Genomic DNA, 24,485 nt, shown 5'->3' on the forward strand with positions numbered 1-24,485 from the left:
GGAAAGCGGGACACACAGCTTGGGGCAAGTAGGTCTATTAGCCAAATTAGAGGAAATACGCTGTTTCCAGCCTGTATTACACACATACCTGTATGTATCACAGGCTTGTGATTTCTAGGTATGTGGCCTATAAATTTAGGTTACATTTATGGGGAAATCTTCATTTTGGCTGAGTTCATAGAGCATTTAGTATATCACAGATACATACAAAAAAACCCCAGGTATGACATGTACCCAGTCAACTAGTTAGAATTGGCAGTATGACTAGAGAGTGTAGAGCACCAATTCCAAACTACACTTATTGTCCCCATTGGTCATGAGCTCACAACCTGGTATGCTCTCCTGATTCCATTGCCTCATCAGTTGTTGAAGAACCATGGTAGTTCTTTCCACTTGTCTCCATCTACAGGATGTTACTCTGAACAGACAATATCATTCCCTATTTTGAAGTCAACTAGCCATAGATGAGGCCTTAAGAATGCTTTCTTTCTGGCCCTGTGCATATTCCCTCATGCACCTCTCTTCCTGTGATCTGTGTCCCATTAATTCAGATAGCTAAGGGAGTTCCCCTCTTTACTGATGTGTTCAATTGCTCCTATTTCTACATACCCCCCCCCTGCCCTGTGGTCAGTACTAGTATTCTAATGTGAATAAGCCAGGGTCCTTGCCCTAGGGAACCTCTAGTTTACTGGAGAAAGTACACGATTAAACAGCTAATATCATGTCATACCATATAATGTTACCATGTGACATTAGAGTAAAGATAAGTAACAGGAGCTAGCAAAGAACATAGGAAAGGCATTAACATTAATCCTGAGAGGAATGAGCAGGGTAAGCTTGTTCTTGCAAGTTGACAAAGACTTGTTAAATGTTTCTAAATCTAGACTTCCTCTCTGTCTGTATGATGGATTAAATAAACTGATGTCCCTATTGCTTAAAATATTAGCTAGACTGGGGCGCCTGGGTGGCTCAATGGGTTGGGCTGCTGCCTTCGGCTCGGGTCATGATCTCAGGGTCCTGGGATAGAGTCCTGCATCTGGCTCTCTGCTCAGCGGGGAGCCTGCTTCCCTCTCTCTCTCTGCCTGCCTCTCCATCTACTTGTGATTTCTCTCTGTCAGATAAATAAATAAAATCTTTAAAAAATATATATTAGGGCACCTGGGTGGCTCAGTGGGTTAAGCCTCTGCCTTCGGCTCAGGTTATGATCTCAGGGTCCTGGGATTGAGTCCCGCATCGGGCTCTCTGCTTGGCAGGGAGCCTGCTTCTCCCCCTTCTCTCTCTCTTCCTGCCTCTCTGCCTACTTGTGATCTTTCTCTATCAAATAAATAAATAAAATCTTTAAAAAAAAAAATATATATATATATATATATTAGCTAGACTAATTTCAACAACTACTTCAATGTGTAGCTGAACTCTCAGTAAGGAAGCATTCCACAAGTCCTTTAATTAGGACCCATCAAAAAACCATTATGATGATCCACTGAGATATTTAGCCCTGGAAAGGTTTGCTGGACTTAGCCAAGATGACTGGCTCTTAAGAGGTATTAAGAGCAGGGCGCCTGGGTGGCTCAGTGGGTTAGAGCCTCTGCCTTCAACTCAGGTCATGATCTCAGGGTCCTGGGATCAAACCATGTATCCGGCTCCTGGCTCAGCAGGGAACCTGCTTTCCTCTCTCTCTCTCTCTCTCTGCCTGCCTCTCTGTCTACTTGTGATCTCTGTCAAATAAATAGTTTTAAAAAAAAAAAAAGCCATTAAGAGCAAGAGACAACTTACAGATCCACGTGTGGTTCAGTATTGGACCTGAAACTCCTGCATCAGACAAGAGTCTAATGGGGCTTCATCTTTAGTCAAATAGAAAACTACAACCAGTAGCAAAAGGAAAAAAGAAGGAACCTTTCTGTTTCAGTCTAATCTTTTGTTAAGGAGGGCAAAAGATGTTCTTTGGAAATCTTCAACTACAAAGTTTACATTGAAGATAGTCCTGTTCATTGTATACATTCATTTGGGGTTAACTCTGAACTATAGGACCCCCACAGTTGAAGTGTCATTGGTCATAGGCTCACAGCACAAAATCTTGAGACACTTGACAAAGCTACTGATCATGAGAAAGACAACAAAACAGCAAAATTAGACCCTCAGATGTTCAAGTAACAGACTAATCAAACATTCTACAGTTCAAGTATGCTTAAAGATGCTGAAAACTAACTTACGAAGACAGTATGATTTATTCTTGGCTGACTCAACTAAGAACCAGATAGAACTTCAGAAAGTAATAGGTCAAGTGTTTAAAAATTCACTGGACAGTTAAGTAGCAAAGAAAGGAAAGTCAGGAAATAATCAGTGAACTAGAATGGAATTTTTATCTTAAGAAATTACCCAGAATAAGGGGTGCCTGGGTGGCTCAGTCATTGAGCATCTGTCTTCAGCTCAGGTTATGATTCCAGGGTCCTGGAATTGAGCCCCACCTCGGGCTCCCTGCTTGGCTGGAAGCCTGCTTCTCCCCTCCCTCTCCCCTGGCTTGTGTTCCCTCTCTCAGTATCTCTCTCTCTGTCAAGTAAATAAACAAAATCTAAAAGAAAAAAAAAAGAATGAATGAAATTATCCAGAATACAGCACAGTCAGAAAAGGTGAAAAATATGAAAGATGTTAAGAAACATGAAATCTGGAATGATAAAGCCCAGCGTACATTTTATAGGAGTTCACACTAAGAAAAAATTAACGAGGATAAACAGTAGTTAAAGAAGCTGTTGGAGATTTCCATCAGTTGATAAAATCCTGATTCTGAAAATATATGAAGTTCCAACCATTCTACATCTAGATTCATCAAAGTACAGGAGATCTCAAAAAGGCATTTAACCAAATCACATCTACTGCGTGGTTTCATTTTAATAATGAAAATTATATGTTTTATATGATGACTGAGAAAAATGCAGACTATAGAGAACTGTTCATATGGGTTATAATGTGGAACTGCAAGGAGTGATTAAAAATAAAAGGTCTTCAAGTTTTTAAAAATACTCCTTTGACCTATAATAAAATGTATAAATAAGACACATCATTTTTTAAATGTTTAAGTTTTTAAATTTTAAGTTGTATTTAATTTGAACTTATATTTAACAGTTCAAGTTTTATGTTTCAAATTTTTTAAGATTTTTTTTTTTTTGACAGACAGAAATCACAAGTAGGCAGAGAGGCAGAGAGAGAGAGAGGAGGAAGCAGGCTCCCTGCGGAGCAGAGAGCCCAATGCAGGGCTCGATCCCAGGACCCCGAGATCTCAACCCGAGCCGAAGGCAGAGGTTTTAACCCACTGAGCCACCCAGGCGCCCCATGTTTTAAATTTTTTAAATCTGAAAAACAAATTCAGCCACAAAAGGAAAATCACTAGCATACCTTCACTCTACACTTTCAAAGTTGTTTGCCTCAAGGTCTCAGTTTACTTACCAGTACAAAATGGGATGGTAGCTTCTACTTTGCAGAATTGCATGGAAGATCAGATCAGCTAATAGAGGTGAATTTCCCCCATGTTGATACTTGGAATTCCTTACTTTATTTTATTATTATTATTTTTTTTAAAGATTTTATTTGTTTATTTGACAGAGAGAAATCACAAGTAGATGGAGAGGCAGGCAGAGAGAGAGAGAGGGAAGCAGGCTCTCTGCTGAGCAGAGAGCCCGATGCGGGACTCGATCCCAGGACTCTGAGATCATGACCTGAGCCGAAGGCAGCGGCTTAACCCACTGAGCCACCCAGGCGCCCCTATTTTATTATTTTTTAAAATATTTTATTTATTTATTTGACAGACAGAGATCACAAGTAGGCAGAGAGGCAGGCAGACAGAGAGAGGAGGAAGCAGGCTCCCCGCTGAGCAGAGAGCTCAATGTGGGGCTAGATCCCAGGACCCTGGGACAATGACCCGAGCGGAAGGCAGAGGCTTTAACCCACTGAGCCACCCAGGCACCCCTATTTTATTATTTTTATTATTTATTTATTTGACAGAAAGATGGAAAAGAGCACAAGTAGGCAGAGGGAGAGGGAAAAGTGGACTTCCTGCTTGAAAGGCTTGCAGGGCTTAGCAGAGAACTGGATGTGGGGCTTGATCCCAGAACACTGGGATCATGACCTTAGCCGAAGGCTGAGGCTTAACCAACTGAGCCACCCAGGCACCCTGTAATTCCGTATTTTAAAGCAAAATGTGCCTCCCCCAATTTGTACCCATTTGCCCTATACACTTACCTCTGAAACTCCACAGAACTAGGGTTATCCCCTTTACCTCACAATCTCTGAAGACCACATATCAACACTTCCTCACTCCTGCAGATCTTCTCTAGGAGGAGAACTGGTCTCTCCATGACTTTCCTCACATCACTTTTTCAAGCACTTCTCAGTATAGGAAGCCCTAACTAGTCTGCCTTTAGTATAATTGTCAATTGTGTTAAAGACTGGGGCTTAAAATCCTAGACCACTTCTGATCTCTCTTCCATCCTCATTCCCCACACTCCTTCATTCACCAAATAGTCACTATTGGCACTCTTTCTCTCCCATCTCTTCTTTGTTCTCATTATAATCTAGCACACCCTTCCTTTCACCTCCCCTGCCAGAATATTCCAAAATGGTCTGTTATGCGGTCAGCAGCATAATGTCCTTCCCACTTCTAACCCATCTTGGATATTGCTGCCAGGTTCAATAGTCAAAATTATTTCCATTGTTTTACTCCTCTGGTCAAGAACAAACCTCAACTCCTGATGCCTATCAGATGAAATATAAGTTTCACAATGGGCATCCAGAACCTTCAACAGTATTGTTCATGCTACATGTAACCCACCAATCACTTCAACACACAAATCTCACTTGGAGCCAGGTTGGCTGCCCAATGGAGCCATAAACACCCAGGCTCTACGAAGATGGCCCAAGCCAAACCTTTTACACCTCCATGAATCCCTCCCAAAATATTCTAACACTGTTAACATGTGACACTAGGCTTTGAATCTTGACTCAAATACCTACTAGCTCTATGACCTTGACTACCTGCTTGTCTCACAATACCTGTTCTAAGATCAAATCGAGTCCAGTACACAAAATACTCAGACGAGTACTGAGTCCAGTATCAAATTCCAAGGCCCTCCCTCCTGCCATGCTCCCAACGACCTCCCCTAGATTTTTTATTTCTTCTATGATCTAACAATTCTAGGTTGGTACTTTTTGCTCAGAGTTTCATGGGTTTTCCCGATCTCCCAGCTAAACCATTTCTCTTGTATCCTCTGCTGTGCTCTGTTCATATCACAATTTAATTAGGAGACTAAACCCAGTCATTATATTTGACTAGGACTGGAGGGCAGAAGCATTTTTGTAAATACTGCTTATTCATTAAACAGTGTCTGGCCATCTGCTGGACATGAGGATATTATGTGCTGAGGACATGTAACTGAACAAGAAACAGAAACCCTAGCTTTTCTGAAGCCTACAGTATAGTTTATAGACAATACATCAGAGTATATTTTATAGTACACTTCAAAATGGTATGTATCATTTTTAAGATGGAGTAGAGGAAGAGAACAGAGTGGAGGGGTGGACAGTGGTCAGGGCAGACGCAGCTGCGAAGGCAGCGTTTGAGAGAGCAGGGCAGGCAGCTGGGCTGAGTCTCTCACAGGAGCAGCACAGAGGGAGAAATCCAGAAGCAAAGCATGAACACATGCACTGTGAATGACATCAAGGAGTCTGTGTGAGGGAAAAGGAGAGTAAAGGATGATGACGGGGAAAAACAGAAAACCTGGTCCCATAAGGCTTTGTAGGTTATTCTGTGGACCTTGGCTTCTGTCTCCACTTGAGGGTTCTGAGCTGAGGAGTGACATGAAGGGACCTACACACTAAACAGTATCATGTAATTCCTACACCAGAGGCAGGCTGAGAGCAGCCGAGAGCTGGGCAGGGTCGGTGGGGGGGGGGGGGGGGGTGCAGCAGTGGGTGCTGGTTTGCAGGCCCTAGCAATAATACCAGCAAGAAAATAATAATAATAATAATACCAGCAAGAGATGGTGGCTGAGACGAGGGGGTAGCTGTGGGCACTGAGTTTGGGACATGTTCTCAAGGCAGAACCAATAGGATTTCCCGACCAATCAGAAGTGGGATGTGAGAGAAAGAGGAGGTTCCCAAAGGGCAGCCTGAGCTCAGGATGGGGCTGCCATGATCGAAGGTGGTGGTCCAGGTGGTGCAAGTGTAGGAAGGAAACCAGGAACCCCGTTTGAGGCACATTCAGTTTAAAATGCCCACATGGGGGCGCCTGGGTGGCTCAGTGGGTTAAGCCGCTGCCTTCAGCTCAGGTCATGATCTCAGGATCCTGGGATCGAGTCCCATATCGGGCTCTCTGCTCAGCAGGGAGCCTGCTTCCTCCTCTCTCTCTCTCTGCCTGCCTCTCTGCCTACTTGTGATCTCTGTCAAATAAATAAATAAAATCTTTAAAAAATAAAAATAAAAATAAAATGCCCACATGGGCAGACCTGTCATGCAAGGCACTGAGATACCCACACCTGCAGTTTCTTCTGCCCACCAAATCTTTTCCTGACTCACTCTTAGGAAAGCACTAGCGGGAAGATGAAAGAGGTTAAAAGGATTAAGAACAGAGGCCATGCCCCTGTCCTTGTGGAGTTGGCAGCCGGAGAAGGAAACACGGCAGCTATTCCCGAGCCTCTGGAACAGCCAAAGCCAGAACAGGAAACCCCATCTTACCCCAACACACTCAGAAGGTAGCCAAGCAGCAAGGTGAGTTACATCCACAACCAAGGCAACAGGTGGACCGAAGACTGGGCCCAGACCCCACTCAGGGTAACAGCAACCATCTCAGAGTTCTTCCCTCCGGCAGTTCTGTTCCAGGCAGAATTTGGTTAACAAAGCTATTTGATGTTTATCTTCCAAAGGAGCAGGAGTTTGGGTTTTCTAACAGTCCAGGGAGAGAGCCAGAGTCAGAACCGGGCAGCCAACAGCCGGGATTGGCCCCGCCCGCTGCCCCAGGCCTAGGTTTCTCCCTGAGTAAATGCTGCCACAGCAAAAAAATATTTTCCACTGCCTACACACAGAGCTTTGGGGAGGATTCATGAATTAGTGTGTATAAAACACTATGAGCTATTCAAATAAAGGGACAATGAAACTCCCCTGTACACTTCTAAGGTCCAGACAGAATTATCTTTTCTTCCCCACAGACTCCGAGGAAAATGAGACAACCATGTGAAGTTACCCTGTACCTGACTGAAGACACAAAATGAGGTCATGTGTGAAACCTCTTTGTGATGTACATTTCCGATAGAAGGATTTCCAGAAGCAATCTCTCAAAAATAAAAATACAGGTTAAGGGACACCTGGGTGGCTGAGTGGTTTAAGCCTCTGCCTTCAGCTCAGGTCATGATCTCAGGGTCCTGGGATCGAGCCCCACACGGGGCTCTCTGCTCAGCAGGGAGCCTGCGTGCCCCTACCCCTCTCTTCCTTGCCTCTCTGCCTACTTGGGATCTCTGTCAAATAAATAAATAAAATCTTTAAAAAAAAATACAGGTTAAAAATCACTTAAAAACCAACAGAAAGTTGTAGCTATAGTAAGGCTTCACTCAGGAGTTAAATGTGTTGACCTGGGAGCCACAGCAAAGCCAAATTCTGAGCAGTAGTACAAGCTAGAACCTTAATTCCACCCCAGGAGAAAATATGAACTGCCGCCCAAAGGCCGGGGAACCAAGCGCATGATTAAGAGCCATCCCTGAAAAGAGCTTTGTTGAAGGCATTTTCCCCCTGTTTTCTAAAAGCTGTCCAACTCCACTCAAACGATCACAATTAACACTGACATGAATAGGCCACTGTAGGGATTCTGCTCATAATCCAGAGAGATGGCTCTCCCTGCCCACTCTGATTTTACATCAGTATTCAAGCAACCCTTCATGGTCTTGTTCCTGGTTCAGAAAAGTGCCAGAGACCAGAGGAATGCACACTCTGGAGGTGAACTCTTTCCCTAACAAAGCAAGGATGTGCTCAGATTACTGCAAGTCTCACGGTTTAGCACACCTCTTCAGAAACAGAGACAGCGAAGCAAGGGGCAGCTAGAAACAGAGAAGAAACAGGGAAGCAAGGGGCAGCTAGAAAACGATCAAACACAGAAAGGGGGCCAACAGCCCACCTGCTGAAAATGAAACCCCGGTTAAAACTAATCTAAACCCGGGGCGCCTGGGTGGCTCAGTGGGTTAAAGCCTCTGCCTTTGGCCCAGGTCATGATCCCAGGATTCTGGGATGGAGCCCCACATCGGGCTCTCTGCTCAGCAGGGAGCCTGCTTCTCCTCCTCTCTCTGACTGCCTCTCTGCCTACTTGTGATCTCTGTCTGTCAAATAAATAAATAAAATCTTAAAAAAAAAAAAAAACAAACTAATCTAAACCCAAGATTCTGCTGAGCTCATGCTGACTGTTTCCTGAGTGGGCTGGCAAGCTCACCAAGTTGGGGACACCTGAGGCAAGGGAAGTCTGACGAGGCACTCAAGGTCAGTGAGTTCTAATCCCTCATCTACTGATGACTCATGGTAAATTCCAGATTTCCAGTCCTGTGTTTACTGCACACTGGCACTAATCTCCTAACTGGTCTCTCTCCCTTCAGCTCCAGCTCCCTCCAGTCCTCGTGGCCTAGGACCAAACATTCAACCTCAAGTACTGCTCTGGGTGTCCAGCCCCACTCCCTCAAACTGCTCAGGGGCTCCCTAGAGAGGAAAGGGTGCCACTTTTGTAGCTGCCATTCAAGGCCACTGTGCGCTAGAACCCCTCCCAGTGCTCCATACAATACTTCCTTCCTTTCTTCTCTAGACATTTCTAGGGTTCAGCTGTCTAGCACCCTTCTCTTGTTAGCATGTGGCTCTCCCCTCTGAGGAGCCCCCATTGTGTACAATACAATTGTACAATTCTATCAATACAATTGATAGGAAGTAGGATCTCATTGTCCTTATAGAAGCCAATGGGAATTCATTCTCTCTCTTCCCAGGGCAGCCAGGAGTGGGCATATGGGTAGGGTGCTTAAGCAGGGGTCTATTCTGCAATAAGGCATGACACGGGGGCAATTAGGATCATCTTTATGTACCACATCATTTGTTGTTGGCACCCAAGAGCACCCAAGTTGGCATCCTTGCTTTGTTAGGGAAAGAGTTCACCTCCAGAGTGTGCCAACTAGTACTACTAGTACGAGTAAGTAAGTACTAGTTACTTACTTTTACTAGTAAGTAAGTAAGCTTACTTACTAGTAGTAGGAAGCTACTCTGGGACCAGCTTACTTCCTACCTCTTCCCTTTACAGACCAGCCATTCTCCCCAGGATGGGGAGCCTTCCCCTCTCAACACCACGTGTATACTTGGAGCCCTGCAACCTCTTCCTAGAAAATACAGGACAGAAGTTCCCTGACAGGGCAAAGCACAAGGCGGGACACCAAACTCGGTCCAGGAGCTGGGCATGCTGTGTCTTGAAGGATGAATACAAGTTAAGCAGACTGAAGGGAGAACAGAGGGGGCTGGGGAGAAAGGGTATGTTCCAGCACAGGTGCCGAGGACGCGGGAACACTGCAAACTACAGTTGAGGATTTCTTTTCTTTCTTTTTTTTTTTTTTTTTTAAGATTTTTATTTATTTATTTGACAGACAGAGATCACAAGTGGGCAGAGAGGCGGGCAGAGAGAGAGAGGAAGGGAAGTAGGCTCCCTGCCGAGCAGAGAGCCCGATGTGGAGCTTGATGCGGGGCTCGATCCCAGGACTCTGGGACCATGACCTGAGCCGAAGGCAGAGGCTTAACCCACTGAGCCACGCAGGCTCCCCTGGCTGAGGATTTCAAGTCCTATTACAGAGCTGTACACAAGCTACCTAGGACCAGAGCCAAAGCTAGAGACATAAGCTGCACGTTGCATACTACACCAACAATTTCAATCTCCATCCTGAAGGTTAAGGGGTGAATTCAAAACACAAATGCAAAGCCCAAAAAAGATCACAGTTCTATTTTTTTTTCCTAGTTAACTCTTTGAATTTCCTAAAGTTTACTCTTAATATATACACTTCCCTCCATAAAATACAATGTAATATTAAGCCAAGAGATATTCTTTAGTTAGATTCATTCCAAAATTATTTCATTTTTTTATATATAACACCCAGGGTGGGGTGGTGGGTGGGGGATAAACCCATCAAATTCCTGAGCAAAGCACTACAGAGAAGTAGGTGTGATTTGTGCAAGGTAGTAAAAAGAAACAAGTCAGGAAAGAGGCACACACCTCTGGATTAGAGCTCCCGTTCTGCCTCTGCGTCGCAGTACATGTGTGACTTTGGCAAGTTATTTAACCTTGTCGAGCCTCATTTGTTTATCTGTCAAATGTAGCTGGGATACCAACAGCTGCAAGAGTGTTAGGGTGAGGAAGTCAGCCTTACACAAAGCACTTGGTACACAGGAGTTCCACTCTGATGCTATCCTTTTCTTTCCAAGAAACTGTTCCCGCAACAATGCCCTAAATCACAACCTGTCCACCACACCCTGATCCATCACTGGAAGCCAAAGAGCCAAGAGTAAGGAGATCTGGGTTCCTACATCTGTCATTTTTTTTAACAGTGTTAAGTGAGAGTTCATTCAACCACTTAGGCACTCCATTTCCCTATGCATAAAGTGGGGACTACAGGGACACCTGGCTGGCTTAGTTGGTAGAGGAGGCAGGTGCCTCTTGACCTCATGGTTGTGAGTTCAAGCCCAGTTCTGGGTGTAGAATATACTTTAAGAACAAAATGAATATAACTGTTGCCCATTCCAGGACATTCAAGGATTGAATGAGATTCGTGGAAAGTTCAGGATACCAGATATGTAAAATATTGCAAAGTATTTGCATACTTACAAGTGACCTTCTCAAAGTTATTTCTGACACCACCTTTGAATTTCCAGTTCAACCACTTTCCTCATGTCACTCATGAACCTACAAAGACTCTTTATTGCCTATTATGCCTCTGTCTGACTCTGTTTGGCTTCCAACCCTCCTTAATATAGCCCCACCCTACCTAGCTAACTAATGCTATTTCCTTCTCCCCCAGACTGTCAAACAGTATCTTTCTCATGATCCACAGTGATACCCATTCCTGCGGTTTGGTTCATATGGGTTCTCCTGCCTCAAGCACGCACCCCTTCTGCCCTCTATCTACCTAAGCGGGTGATTTCCTGACGCCCTCGTATGCCTGAACTGCTCCATTATACCTGATTACTCCACAAGTAAGAATTCGCTCCTAGCTCTGAATTCCTAACCAGAATCTTCAACTTATTATTTTTTACTAAATTCTGTAATTTCTCTCACAGCTTGTGCTAGCTCTTCTTCTTGAGGGAAAAGATGTGTTTTATACTCACCCCCGCCATTCCCTAAAAATTTGGAATAGTACATTGAACACAGAGGAAAACATGGACTGGATGTTCTCAAACCTCTTTGCTCATCAAAACTTCTATCCTCAGCTTATCTTACCAGAAGCCCTTAACAAGCACCTACTCTTTGGTCAAAAGAACCAAGGTGAGTAGAGCCAGTCCCTCCACCTTACAGGCTCCAACAACAAACAGGTTGATGCCAGACTTGAGTACCATGGAGCATGGGAAGCCAGGACAAGCCACAGTTGTAGCACCTGTTTCTAACCCAGAATTCACACCATAGCTGGAACACAGAATTGCCTCTTCCCTTCTAAGAGGTGAACCATAACAAATAGACAAATGTGCATTTCACACATTATAACATGAGTAATATGTGGAAAATACCCCCTTCAAGAAAAGAATAGTAACAGAGAATTTTACACAGCCACTGAAAATAATTTTGGAAGAATAATGAGCAACAGAAACATTACCAATGTAAAAAGCGAAAAACAAGGAAAGTTCTAAGTATATACTATGTGACTTCAATTAAGTTCATAAATAAATAAATAATAATAAAGAGTTATCATGAAACAAGCTGTTACTGACTCCAAGTTTACTCTACACCACACCCTCATTGCTAACACTTTCACACAGTGACGGTGACAAGGCCAGTCTGGTTGAGACCTGAAACATTCCCCCGTCATCTCTACCTGCTTCCCCACATGCTACAACTTTAGTATGACACTGTGTTCTGTTTCAAGAGAAAACCGTGCCCTTCTACACAACTGCTTTCCCTCCATTCCTATCAAAGAGAAGAGTTGGAGTTGCCTGTTCACATGTGTTATGTATTTATTCTGCCCAGTAGCGCAGGGAGTATTATGTTCGTTTCATGGGAGACAGAGACTGAGGTCCTTAAGGCACCGCCTAAAAAATAATAACCCAAAAGAGCCTTTTTACCTCACATACCGACTTGTGGTTATTGTGCTAGCATATTTACCCATGTTTCCACATGAAAATCAAGGGTCCTACTTAGTATTCCAAGAACATACTTCCTCCGGCTCCAATCCTAACAGTAGGATTCTATACCTCTCCTTCCTCCACTCCCAGTGAGGGAATCATGGAGCAACCACATCTCAAACGGAGTGAGAAACAGGGCCCATGCAAGGGCCAGAGCTGGGTGCGGGTAGATGGATTTGGAATTTGCAGAGTCCGGTCTCGTTGTTCATCTCCCCATCTCCCAACTGCGCAGGGCCCCAGAGGGCCCACCAACAGTCTCCTTCCCTCCCCACTACCTACCGTGTTAGCTCGTTCTTCACTTTACTCCCTGGGCAGCTGAAGAACCAATTTCTCTAGCAGTTTCTCCATTATCCTGCTACTATTCCTCAAGCAAGTACACTTTCCCTGCCCTTACTTCCCAGGGACAGTCTCCTACTGGTAACAAATAGAAAAACCTAAAATGGAAACAAACAGGGGTTGGTTACAAACTAATAAAAAGCAGCACTGAAACAATGTAGCTCAATAAAATCAACTTGGAATCATCAGAACAAATCAAGTATGCAATCCTCATTTATTTTACTAAGAGCACACACCCCAGAAAATAATGCCATGTCTCCGGGCTTCAAATACCTAATTAATAAGAAGACTGAACTACCTTATGGCTCTATCGTTTTAAGATTTTTTATTTTGACTCCAATTAGTTAACAGTTAGTTAACATACACTTTCCTATTAGTTTCAGACATACACTTTAGTGATTCAGTGACTCAGCACTTCCACACATCACCCAGGGCTCATCCCCAAAAGTGCCCTCCTTCATCCCATCACCCATTTCACCCATCCCCCATCATCTCCCCTCTGGTAACCATCACTTCTCTACAGTTAAGAGTCTGTTTCTTGGTCTGCCTCTCTTTTTTTTCCCCTCTGCTTGTTTCTTAAATTTCACATGTGAATAAAATCATATGACATTTGTCTTTCTCTGATTGACTTCACTTGACTTCTAGCTCCAACCATGTCCTTGCAAATGGTAACATTTCATTCTTTTTTATGGCTGAGTGATATTTCATTTCATATATATATATATATATATATATACACACACACACACACATACACACATACACATCTTAAGTATATATAATGGCTGAGTAATATTTCATTACATATAGTATATATACATATGTATACATACTATATATTATATATACATGTGTATATGTGTATGTGCATATGTATATGTGTGCGAATGCATATATACACATATGTACATGTATGCACATGCATATGTGTGTGCACATATATGTACATATATGTATGTGTGCGTGTGTATATGTATATATACATATGTATATGGGTGTGTGTATATGTGTGCATATATACATATATATGTATGTGTATATGTGTACATTTGTACATATATAAAATATATTTTTAATTTATAAATATATATGTAGTATATAAATATAAATTATATAAATAAAAATATATAAAATATTTTATATATATAATATATAAATATAAAATATATAAAATATGTAAATATATAAATATATTTTATATATATAATTTAAAATATACATATCTTTTTTATTTAAATTCAAAATAGTTTAACATGTACTATTATTTTCAGGGGTAGAATCCAGTGATTTAATCAGTTGCACAGAACACCCAGTGCTCTGTACATCAAGTGCCTTCCTTAATGTCCATCACCCAGTTACTCCATCCACCCACCCACCTTCTCTCCAACAATCCTCAGTTTGTTTCCTAGAGTTAAGATTCTTTTGTTTTGCCTCCCTCTGTTTTCATCTTACTTTATTTTCCCTTTCCCTATGTTCATCTCTTTTGATTCTTAAATTCCAGTTATGAGTGAAATCATATGGTATTTATGTTTCTCTGATTTATGCCACTCAGCACAAAAACCTCCAGTTCTATCTACATCATTGCAAATGCAAGATTTCATTTCTTTTGATGGCTACATAGTATTCAATTGCATATATATATATATATATATGCAATATATATATATATCACATCTTCTTTATCCATTCATCTATTGATGGACATCTGGGTTCTTTCCATAGTTTGGCTATTGTGGATATTACTGCTATCAACATTGGGTTGCATGTACCTCTTTAGATCACTGTATCCTTGGATAAATACCAAGCAGTGCAATTGTTGAGTCATAAAGTAGTTCTATTTTTAACTTCTTGAGGAACCTACATACTGTTTTCCAGGAATACCACATCTTCTTTATCTAGTCATCAATTGATAGACACTTATGGACACTTGATGGACAACTGATGGACACTTATCAATTGATGGCCATAATTAGGCTATTGTAGACAATGCTGCTACAAACATTAGGATACATGTATCCCTTTGAATTAGTATTTTGGTATTCCTTGGGTAAATTCTCAGTAGTATTATTGTTGGACTGGAGTACAGATCTATTCTTAACTTTCTGAGGAAACTCCATACTGTTTTCCTGAGGGGCTGTACCAGTTTGCATTCCCACCAACAGCACAAGAGGGTTCCTGTTTCTCCACATCCTTGCCAACTCTTGTTTCTTGTGCTGTTGATTTTAGCCATTCTGACGGGCATAAGGTGATACCTCATTATAGTTTTGATTTCCATTTCCCTGATAAATGATGTTGACCATTTTCTCATGCTTTTATTGGCCATCTGAATGTCTTCTTCAGAGAAATGTCTGTTCACATTTCCTGCTCATTTTTTAATTGGGTCATTTTTTGGGGGATGTTGAGCTTTAGAAGTTCTTTATATATTTTAGATATGTACCCTTTACCAGATATATCATTTGAAAATATCTTCCCTGATTCCTTAGGTTGCCTATTAGTTGATTGTTTATGACACCATACAGAAGCTTTTATTTTTACATGGTCCCCATAGTTTATTTTTTCTATTGTTTCCCTTGTCTAAGGAGACATATTCAGAAAAAAGTCAGTATGGCTGATGTCCAAGAGGTTACTGCCTATGATCTCTTCTAGGATTTTTATGGTTTCTGGCTATACATTTAGGTATTTAACCTATGTTTTAAAATTTTATATACATTATAAGAAAGTGATCCAGTTTCATTCTTTTATATATAGCTTTCCAGTTTTCCCAATATCATTTATTGAAGATACAGTCTTTTTTCCATTAGATATTCTTTGCTGCTTTGTTGAAGATTAATTGACCCTACAGATGTAGATCCATTTCTGGGTTTTCTAGTCTGTTCTATTGACCTGTGTGTCTATTTCTGGACTAGTACCATATCATTTTGGTTATTAGGGCTTTGTATGTAACTTGAAATCCAGAACTGTGAAGCCTCCAGCTCTCTTTTTCAGTGTTGCTTTGGCTATTTGGAGGGTCTTATGTGGTTCCATACTAATTTTAGAATTGTTTGTTCTAGCTCTGTGAAAAATGCTGTTGGTATTTTAATAGGGATTGCATTCTATCTGTAGATTGCTTTAGGTAGTATAAACATTTTTTTTATTTTTTTTTAAAGATTTTATTTATTTATTTGACAGAGAGAGATCACAAGTAGGCAGAGAGGCAGGCAGAGAGAGAGAGAGGAGGAAGCAGGCCCCCTGCCGAGAGAGAGAGCCCGATGCGGGACTCGATCCCAGGACCCTGAGATCATGACCTGAGCCGAAGGCAGCGGCTTAACCCACTGAGCCACCCAGGCGCCCCAGTGTATAAACATTTTAATATTTGTTCTTCAAATCCATGAGCATGGAATGTCTGCATTTCTTTGTGTCCTCTTCAATTTTTTTCATCAGCATTTATAGTTTTCAGAGTATAGATCTTTCACAGCTTTACTTAGGTACATTCCTAAGTATCTTATGGTTTGGGATGCAATTGTAAATGGGATTGATTACTTGATTTCTCCTTCTGATGATTCATTATTGGATTTCTGTATATTAATTTTATATCCTGAGACTTTACTAGATTCATTTATTAGTTCTAGTAGTATTTTGGTGGGGTCTTTCATGTATCATATCATATCTAAATAATCAGTTTTACTTCTTCCTTGCTGATATGGATGCCATTTATTTCTTTTTCCTATCTGACTGCTATTGTTAGGGTTTCCAGTATTTGTGAATGAGTGGTGAGAGTGTGCATTCCAGTCTTGTTCCTAACCATAGAGGAAAAGCTCTGATTTTCCCCATATATGATGTTATTAACTATGGAATTTTCATATAAGGCCTTTGTTATGTTGAGGTATGTTCCCTCTAAACCTCCTTTGTTGAGGGTTTTATCATTTACTTTGATGAAGGTTTCTTCTGCATCTATTGAAATGATCACATGGGTTTTACCCTTACGCTTGTTAATGTGATGTATCATGTTGATTCATTTGTGGATACTGAACCACCCTTGCAACTCAGGAATAAATCCCACTTGACTGTGGTTCATGACTTTTTTTTTTTTTTTTTAATGTATGGTACAACTCCATCTTAAAGAATGTCACAATGAAAGTCCTCCCAGTACACAGAATCTGAGCCTGATTATTTCTGACCCCTCCTTGCTCTATCAGCAGTAAGTCATCCTTGTTGTGTAACGCCTCATCCAAATTTTCTTCAATTATCTTTCTTCTAGATCAGATATTCCCGGGTCCCTCCCACACCCTATCCTTCTGCCCAACCTCACCATGACCAAAAATACATATGGATCAAATAGGGTGGAAAAGTCAAATTAGTTATAGTTAGAAAGCAGGACCATATAATGATTAAAAACCTAAAATTTAGATTCAGGTATGGGTATAAATCTAGTTTAGCAACTTGGCTTGTGACTCCAGCCAAGGCACTTATCCTAAGCCTCTACTTCCCCTAAAAAATGGGCATCAAAATAATGCCTATGTCATAAGATCATTCTAAGAAACATACATGAAGCCCTCCAAATGTGCCTGGCATGCACAAGCACTCTAACACCATGATCATAGTGGTGGTGGCTACTATTATGCTATAAATATTATAAATATTACCATGTAATATACCACAGCCTAATGCAAATGAGATACTCCCACAAAAGATGACTAACCTAGGAAATTCATCTCAAGAGTCATTCCCAGGATGGGGAGAAAAAGCTTCTGTCTCAAGAGGTGGAATGAGGTGTGGAGTGATGACAGAGTGAGCAAGGCACAAAGAGAGAAAGGTACTGCTGAAAAGTGAGAGGAGATGCAGCCCTGTTCATTTACTCTGCCTACCACTGCTCCCCATCCCCCAGGGAGAAGGGCCACAAATCTCAAATGCCAAAAAAGGCATTTCTGCAGTAACCTGCCAATGAGGGAGGCAAGATAGGCTTGCACCATTAGGAACAGCCTGTAATATCTACAATTTAACTTGTTTAGGGAACATTCAGTTCTGTATTTCATTTAATGAGGAGCTACATTCAGGTTCTACTTAATTCTAACAATCATTGATAAATTATGCTGAATTGCTGACTTCTGGGAATACTGTGCTTCACATGTACCGGCAACAGATTTGTAATATTGCCTGGAAATGGCCTATCTCCCTAAGGACTGAAAGGGAATTCTCAAAGCAAGAGGTTCCATGCGAGAAACTCCATCCTGTTCTTTCACCCATACAGAGGCACCCTCAACAGAAGATTCACTATTTCAGAGAAAATATCAGTTTTCTGCACAATGCACCTAATTTTCTAAAATGTTATTTGTGGAACCAGAGAACCTGCCATTATATCAGAATGTGAATATCTTCCCAAAGCACCTCTGACTTTGAGTTCACAGGAAATGTATCAAATAAAATCAAAGTATATTCATCTCCCTGAGGAAAATCTAACCTTTGATGCATATGGAAGTATGACCCTGTCAATGAATCCATTTATAAGCATCTGCCCAAGAATAACAAAAAAGTTGAGCAATTAAATGAAATCCCCACTCAGTGACTTTATTCACTTAACATTTATTGGATAATCAAAATGTGCGTGGGTGCCTAGGTGGCTCAGTCGGTTAAGCACCTGACCTAAGCTCAGGTCATGATCCCAGGGTCCTGTCAGGCTCCTCGCTGAGCAGGGAGTCTGCTTCTCCCTCTCCCTCCCCCTACTCGTCACTCTCCTTCTTCCTCTCTCCCTGATCATCATGTCTCTGTCTCTCTCTCATTCTCAAATGAATAAAATCTTAAAAAAAGAAAAGGTGCCAAATACTATACCAGGATGTAGAGAAAAGACATCATCACCTCTTAAAAAACACTTAATGGGAATGAGACAATAAAACGTGTAAGTATATACACAATATGTCATGCCTTGTAGTAATATCAAATCGGGATGGCAAGCAGACACTAGATAACAAGAGAACGGGCCCAACTACCAGGTAAGCCCAGATAAGCCCAGATACCATTCTCCCCTTAATTTTCCTGGTAGGGGCCTTCAACCTTAGCTACACACATGGCCAGTGAAAGCCATATACTTCACAATTCTGTACCCACTCTCACATGGAGCTACTGAACATCTGAAACATGACCACTCCTGCACACTGAAATGCTGTTGTAAATACAATGGGTTAAATATGTTGGGTTAATTTCATCTGTTTCTTTTCCCTTTTTAATAAGGTCCTTAGGGAACTTTCTATTACATATGTGGCTCACATTTTAGAAGAAACCACTAAGCTAAGAACTATCACCCAGCCTTCCCTGAGCTAGGGTGTGGGCATTCCGTGCAGTTTAGGCTACAGAGATGGGAGCAGGAGTTATGCCTACAGTGTCATTCAGGCTCCTCAAAGGAGGAAGTGTGGCCTCTCTGACTTCTTTCCCTGTTCCTGGTGGTTGGAAACAGATGAGTGGTAGCAAGCCAGCTACGGTCATGCCAAAGAAAATAAGACTCCACAGATGACGGAGCAGCAAGACATAAGGAACACGGTTCCTAAGTAACCTTAGAGTGAGCCACCCATCTCTCCAGCTCAGACTTTTACAGAAAAGAAATTCTTCTCTTATTTAAGCCTCTGTTTAAGTCTCTTTAAAGTTACCTTAACTATATTCTAAGCTAAAACAGGAAGGTCTAAGAGGCTTCCTAAAAGGACTGATACCTGTAAAGACACCTTCCAGAACAGGAGTTCACCAAGGAAAGGACAATAAGAATACTGGTCAGGAGGACCAAGAGCAAGAAAGGGGAGCAGGGCTGAAAAGACAAGAGTCATGGCAGAGGTGCAAGAGTCAGTAGGCGATGCCTGTGAGCTCTCAAAGCAAAGCACCAACTTGGAGAGAGGGAGCACTGCGTGAAGGAGAGAGGCAGCCCTGATGGGTGAGGCAGGAAAGACTGGGCAAGTACTGGAAAGCCCTGAATGGTGGAGGGTAAAACCAAACTTTTTTCACGTAGGAATGGGGAGCAACTGAAGATCCTACCCAAGGAGGGAACGACTCAACTCTGCTTTCAGATGAATCATTCTGGTGCTGGTGCAGAAAGCACATTTTTGGGAGACCATATCTAAAGCAGGTGAATACAGTAGCAATTCAGGTAAAAAAAAAAATAGTAATAATAATAAGATCTAAACTGCAGCAATAGCAGTGAGGAGAGGACATGACAGTATTAAGACTATTTAAAAAGTCAAGTCACCCTAAGGAATAAAAAAGGGTAAACACTGAAAGCAGAATCCCCAACTTCTGGGTTAGAGGAAGGGACCAGACAGGGGGCAACAGCAAAGGGACAGGCTCAGTCTCAGACACAGCAATTGTGAGAGGTCAGTGTTTATGCCAATTCACATCTTTAACAGATGCCCCCTGCCTAGTTCTCAACGACAGTACCAGAATTAAGGATGTAGATGATGTAGATACCCAGGGTGTACAGGGAATGGTAAGTGCCAGCAGGAAGGGGGGGTGGTTGTCAATCATAAATCACAGGAACGGAAGACACTGCTTAAATTCTCCAAGCTCTTTTCAGGAAAAAAAGGAAGGAAACCAAAGTAAACAAGGTATTTATGGGCAAACGGAAAATAAAGAAGAATCGAAGGTTTTATAAGAACTGAAAGCATATATTTTATTCAAAATGGCTTTTAACCTCTGTATTGTTAGTCATAACATATCTCAAATGACCTGGAATATATTCTTTGTAATCCATTATTACATTTTCTGAGGATCACATGAATGTATTACAATTCTAAATTTTGTTCAAAATTAAGTCAAAATGAGATTGGAATTCTTAATAATTCCCTCATCTACTGTAAACCACAGGAGTGTTTTCTGCCAAACTTGCATATTCTTTTTCTCTACTTTCTTTATTTTTTTTATTTTTTTATTTTTTATTTTTTTTTTAGCAAACAACCCAAGAAGAAATTCTGTCACTTCCTAGTTTTGACAAATGCTGGTTATTGGGAGTTCCAGCAACCTAGTTAATTAAGGAAACATGGCCTGGATCAAGTCTCAGCTTCAAAATGCAAAAATCTGACCCCCTTTCTCCTAGAATTGAGGATTAACTGAGATGTTAAAAGGAGTCCTCTATCAACTGTGAAAGGATATATAAACTCTATTTTCTTATGTAGAATGAACTATAAGATTATTAAAATCTCTTTCTTGGATAGAGCAGCAAGCTAATGGACAGAGAGAAACTATCAGGAATTAATCATGATTTTCATCAAAAGCTTTCCAGGAGGGGCACCTGGGTGGCTCAGTAGGTTAAAGCCTCTGCCTTCAGCTCAGGTCATGATCTCAGGGTCCTGCTTCCCTCTCTCTCTCTCTCTCTGCCTGCCTCTCTGCCTACTTGGGATCTCTGTCTGTCAAATAAATAAATAAAATCTAAAAAAAAAAAACAAAAACAAAAACTTGGGGCGCCTGGGTGGCTCAGTGGGTTAAAGCCTCTGCCTTCAGCTCAGGTCATGATCTCAGGGTCCTGGGATCGAGCCCCACATCAGGCTCTCTGCTCAGCAGGGAGTCTGCTTCCCTTCCTCTCTGCCTCCTTGTGATCTCTTTCTGTCAAATAAATAAATAAAAATCTTAAAAAAAAAAAAAAAACTTTCCAGGAAAAAAGATCTATGCCATTTGAGTTGGATACAGATTCCCAAGTCCCACCTGCCAGAGATTCTAACTCAAGTGGTCTAAGTACACAGGAAGCTAGTTCAAAAACTCCCATGATGGTTCTGTGACCAGAGAGATCTGTGATTCTACGTGAACAAGAAAGCAGTGCCCCAGATCATGAAGCCTTTCACAGACACAAACACTGTCATTCGGATGGCTAGAATCTGTGGTTGTCAGTTCATCCCTTCATATAATATCAAAAGCTCCCAGTTTGCAGTGGACACTGAGCTGGGTGCCGGCAGCCCACGGTCTAGTAGGAGACACAAAAGACCACACATGCCAGGGATGACAACATCGAGCGCTCTGGTAGGCAAGATGCAGCTACTTCTTGAGCAGAAGGGAGGGGGACAGTGGACCCAGACATTAGGACTCATTAAGAACAGAAGTTATGGGGCACCTGTCTGGCTGAGTTGGTAGAGCATGCAACTCTTGATTTTGGGGTTGTAAGGCTAAGCCACATGTTGGGTATAGAGATTACTTAAAAATAAACTATTTATATGGACATTGGGGAGAGTATGCGCTATGATGAATGCTGTGAATCATGTAAGACTGAGGATTCACAGAACCGTACCCCTGAAGCAAATAATACATTATGTGTTAATCAAAAATAGTAATAATAATAGTAATAAATTATTTTTTTTCAAGATTTTATTTATTTGACAGACAGAAACCACAAGCAGGCAGAGAGGCAGGCAGAGAGAGTGGGGGAGGCAGGCTCCCTGCCAAGCAGAGAGCCCAATGCAGGGCTCGATCCCAGGACCCCAAGATCACGACCCGAGCTGAAGGCAGAGGCTTTAACCCACTGAGCCACCCAGACACCCCAATAAATTATTTTTTTTTTTAAGAACAGAAGATAGCCAGGTTTTTGCAGAGAATAGGGGGAGTGAAGTGGAAAGGGATGGTCTGCAGAGGGAAGAGGAGACACAAAGGCAGAGAAGTAAGCATCAAGTTTTGTACATGGAGCTCTTGGGGAGCTCTCTGACAGAACAGAAGGCCAAAGAGGATAACAAGAGCCAGCCCATGAAGCATCATGTAGACGGACAATCAGGAGGAGCAAGTGACAGATTCTAAGCAGAGAACAGACATGCTCAGGTTGGTATTTCAGTAAATGTGCTCTGAGAGCAGAGTGGCTAGATGGTGGCAGTGGCAGGAGATGAGAAGATGAAGAGAGGGGAAGCTGTTACAGTAATCCAGGGAAATGGTGAAGCCTGAACCATCACAGGAGCACGCCAAGAAGCTATAGGAAGAATTCCATGTCAGCCAACCCAGAGTCCACTAGGTTCCATGCACATCTACAACCTAGATTCTCACTACCTTTGCAATAATGCCTGATGGGAAGACACAAGAGCAGCACTTCAGAGTGACCCCAGGCAGTGATGACCTAACTCCTCTTCCACAGGACAGTTGTTTTTAGTAATAATAATCTTTTTGAAAATGCATAATGTGGGGCACCTGGGTGGTTCAGTGGATTAAGCCTCTGCCTTTGGCTCGGGTCGTGATCTCAGAGTCCTGGGATTGAGCCCCATATTGGGCTCTCTGCTCAGCAGGGAGCCTGCTTCCCCCTCTCTCTGCCTGCCTCTCTGCCTACTTATGATGTCTCTCTGTCAAATAAATAAAAAATAAAAAATCTTTAAAAAAAAAAAAAGAAGAAAAGAAAATGCATAATAACAAGAAACACCAGGAAAATCTTCCTTTATTGAACTACAAATATATAACCATGCCAGTAAAAATAAAGCAAATGTCAACAAAACTTTTAAGTGCCTTCCAAGGATCCAAAGATGTCAATTACTAAACCATGCTAATTCTAACTTTTTTCCTACATTCATTTTTCAGCTTCAAAACAATCTAAAAAATGGAATTTCAATTTGAAAATTATTCAAGAGTGCAAGTATAACATGTTCACTTATGAAACAGGATTAAATTCCATCAGTGCTTTACATTTTATCTATTCAGATTTTTTTTAATGTCAGTATAATTAATGCAGTGTTGTATTAGTTTCAGGCATACAAAATAGTGATTCGACAATTCTATACATTATGCAGAGCTCAGCACAATGAGTTTACTCTTTAATCCCCTTTGCCTATTTCACCCATCCCCCACACACTGCTCCCCTCTGGTAACCATCACTTTGTTCTCTATATTTAGGAGTTTCCTGTCTGGATTTTTTTTCCTTTGTTCATTTGTTTTGTTTCTTAAATTTTACATATGCATGCAATCACATGGTATTTGCTGGTCTCCTACTAACTCATTTTACCTATCATTATACCCTCTGGGTTATCCATGATATTATAAATGGCAAGATTTCATTCTTTTTTATGACTGAGTAAGATTCCTCTGTGTGTGTGTGTGTGTGTGTGTGTGTGTGTGTGTGCGCGCGCGCGCGCATGTGTAAACACCACATCTTTTTTTTTTTTAAGATTTTATTTATTTATTTGACTGACAGAGATCCCAAGTAGGCAGAGAAGCAGACAGAGAGAGAGAGAGAGGGAAGCAGGCTCCCTGCTGAGCAGAAAGCCAGACTTGGGGCTTAATCCCAGGACCCTGAGATCATGACCCGAAGACAGAGGCTTAACCCACTGGGCCACCCAAGTGCCCCGCACCACATCTTTTTTATCCACCCTTTTACTGAATGACACTTAGGCTGCTCCCATAATATGGTTATTATAAGTAATGCTGCAATAAACATTGGGGATTGTATATATTTTCAAATTAGTGTTTTCATACTCTAGGTAAATACCTAGTAGTGGAATTAGTGGATAATAGGGTCATTCTATTTCTCATTTTTTTTGAGAAATCTCCTTACTGTTTTCCACAATGGCTCCACCAGTTTGCATTCCCACCAACAGTGCACGAAGAAGTTCCTTCTCTCCAGTCACTGCTTAACATTTTAAGCAAACTCCACTTGGTCACGTAATAGGACAGAATTCAAGTATCTCAAGTTTTGTTTCTTGGTCTATAACATCACTGTGCTATCATCGCTTATTTCAAACCCACTATTTATGTACACTATTAAACAGTACTACAGATATCAGACACACAAACTAAACCTGAAGTGAGTTTGAATGACACCATATCTTTTCTAACCTACTCTCGAAACTTGTACAGCTTGT

General features: G+C 41.6%; 1 protein-coding gene across 3 annotated transcripts in view; it reads right to left on the reverse strand.

Annotated features, from left to right (window-relative positions):
• Positions 1 to 24,485, reverse strand: part of ARHGEF28 (Rho guanine nucleotide exchange factor 28) — a 317,255-nt gene that overhangs the window by 264,527 nt on the left and 28,243 nt on the right. The window contains exon 1 of one of the 3 annotated variants that reach the window (XM_082724971.1): positions 12,661 to 12,679. The exons of the other annotated variants lie outside the window; for them this stretch is intronic. The gene's annotated coding sequence lies outside the window, so the exon portion shown is untranslated. Of the gene's footprint in view, positions 1 to 12,660; positions 12,680 to 24,485 lie in introns of those variants that run through there. 3 annotated transcript variants of the gene reach the window in all.

This window comes from Mustela nivalis (assembly GCF_964662115.1).
Source record: "Mustela nivalis genome assembly, chromosome: 3".
Taxonomy (NCBI): Eukaryota; Metazoa; Chordata; class Mammalia; order Carnivora; family Mustelidae; genus Mustela; species Mustela nivalis.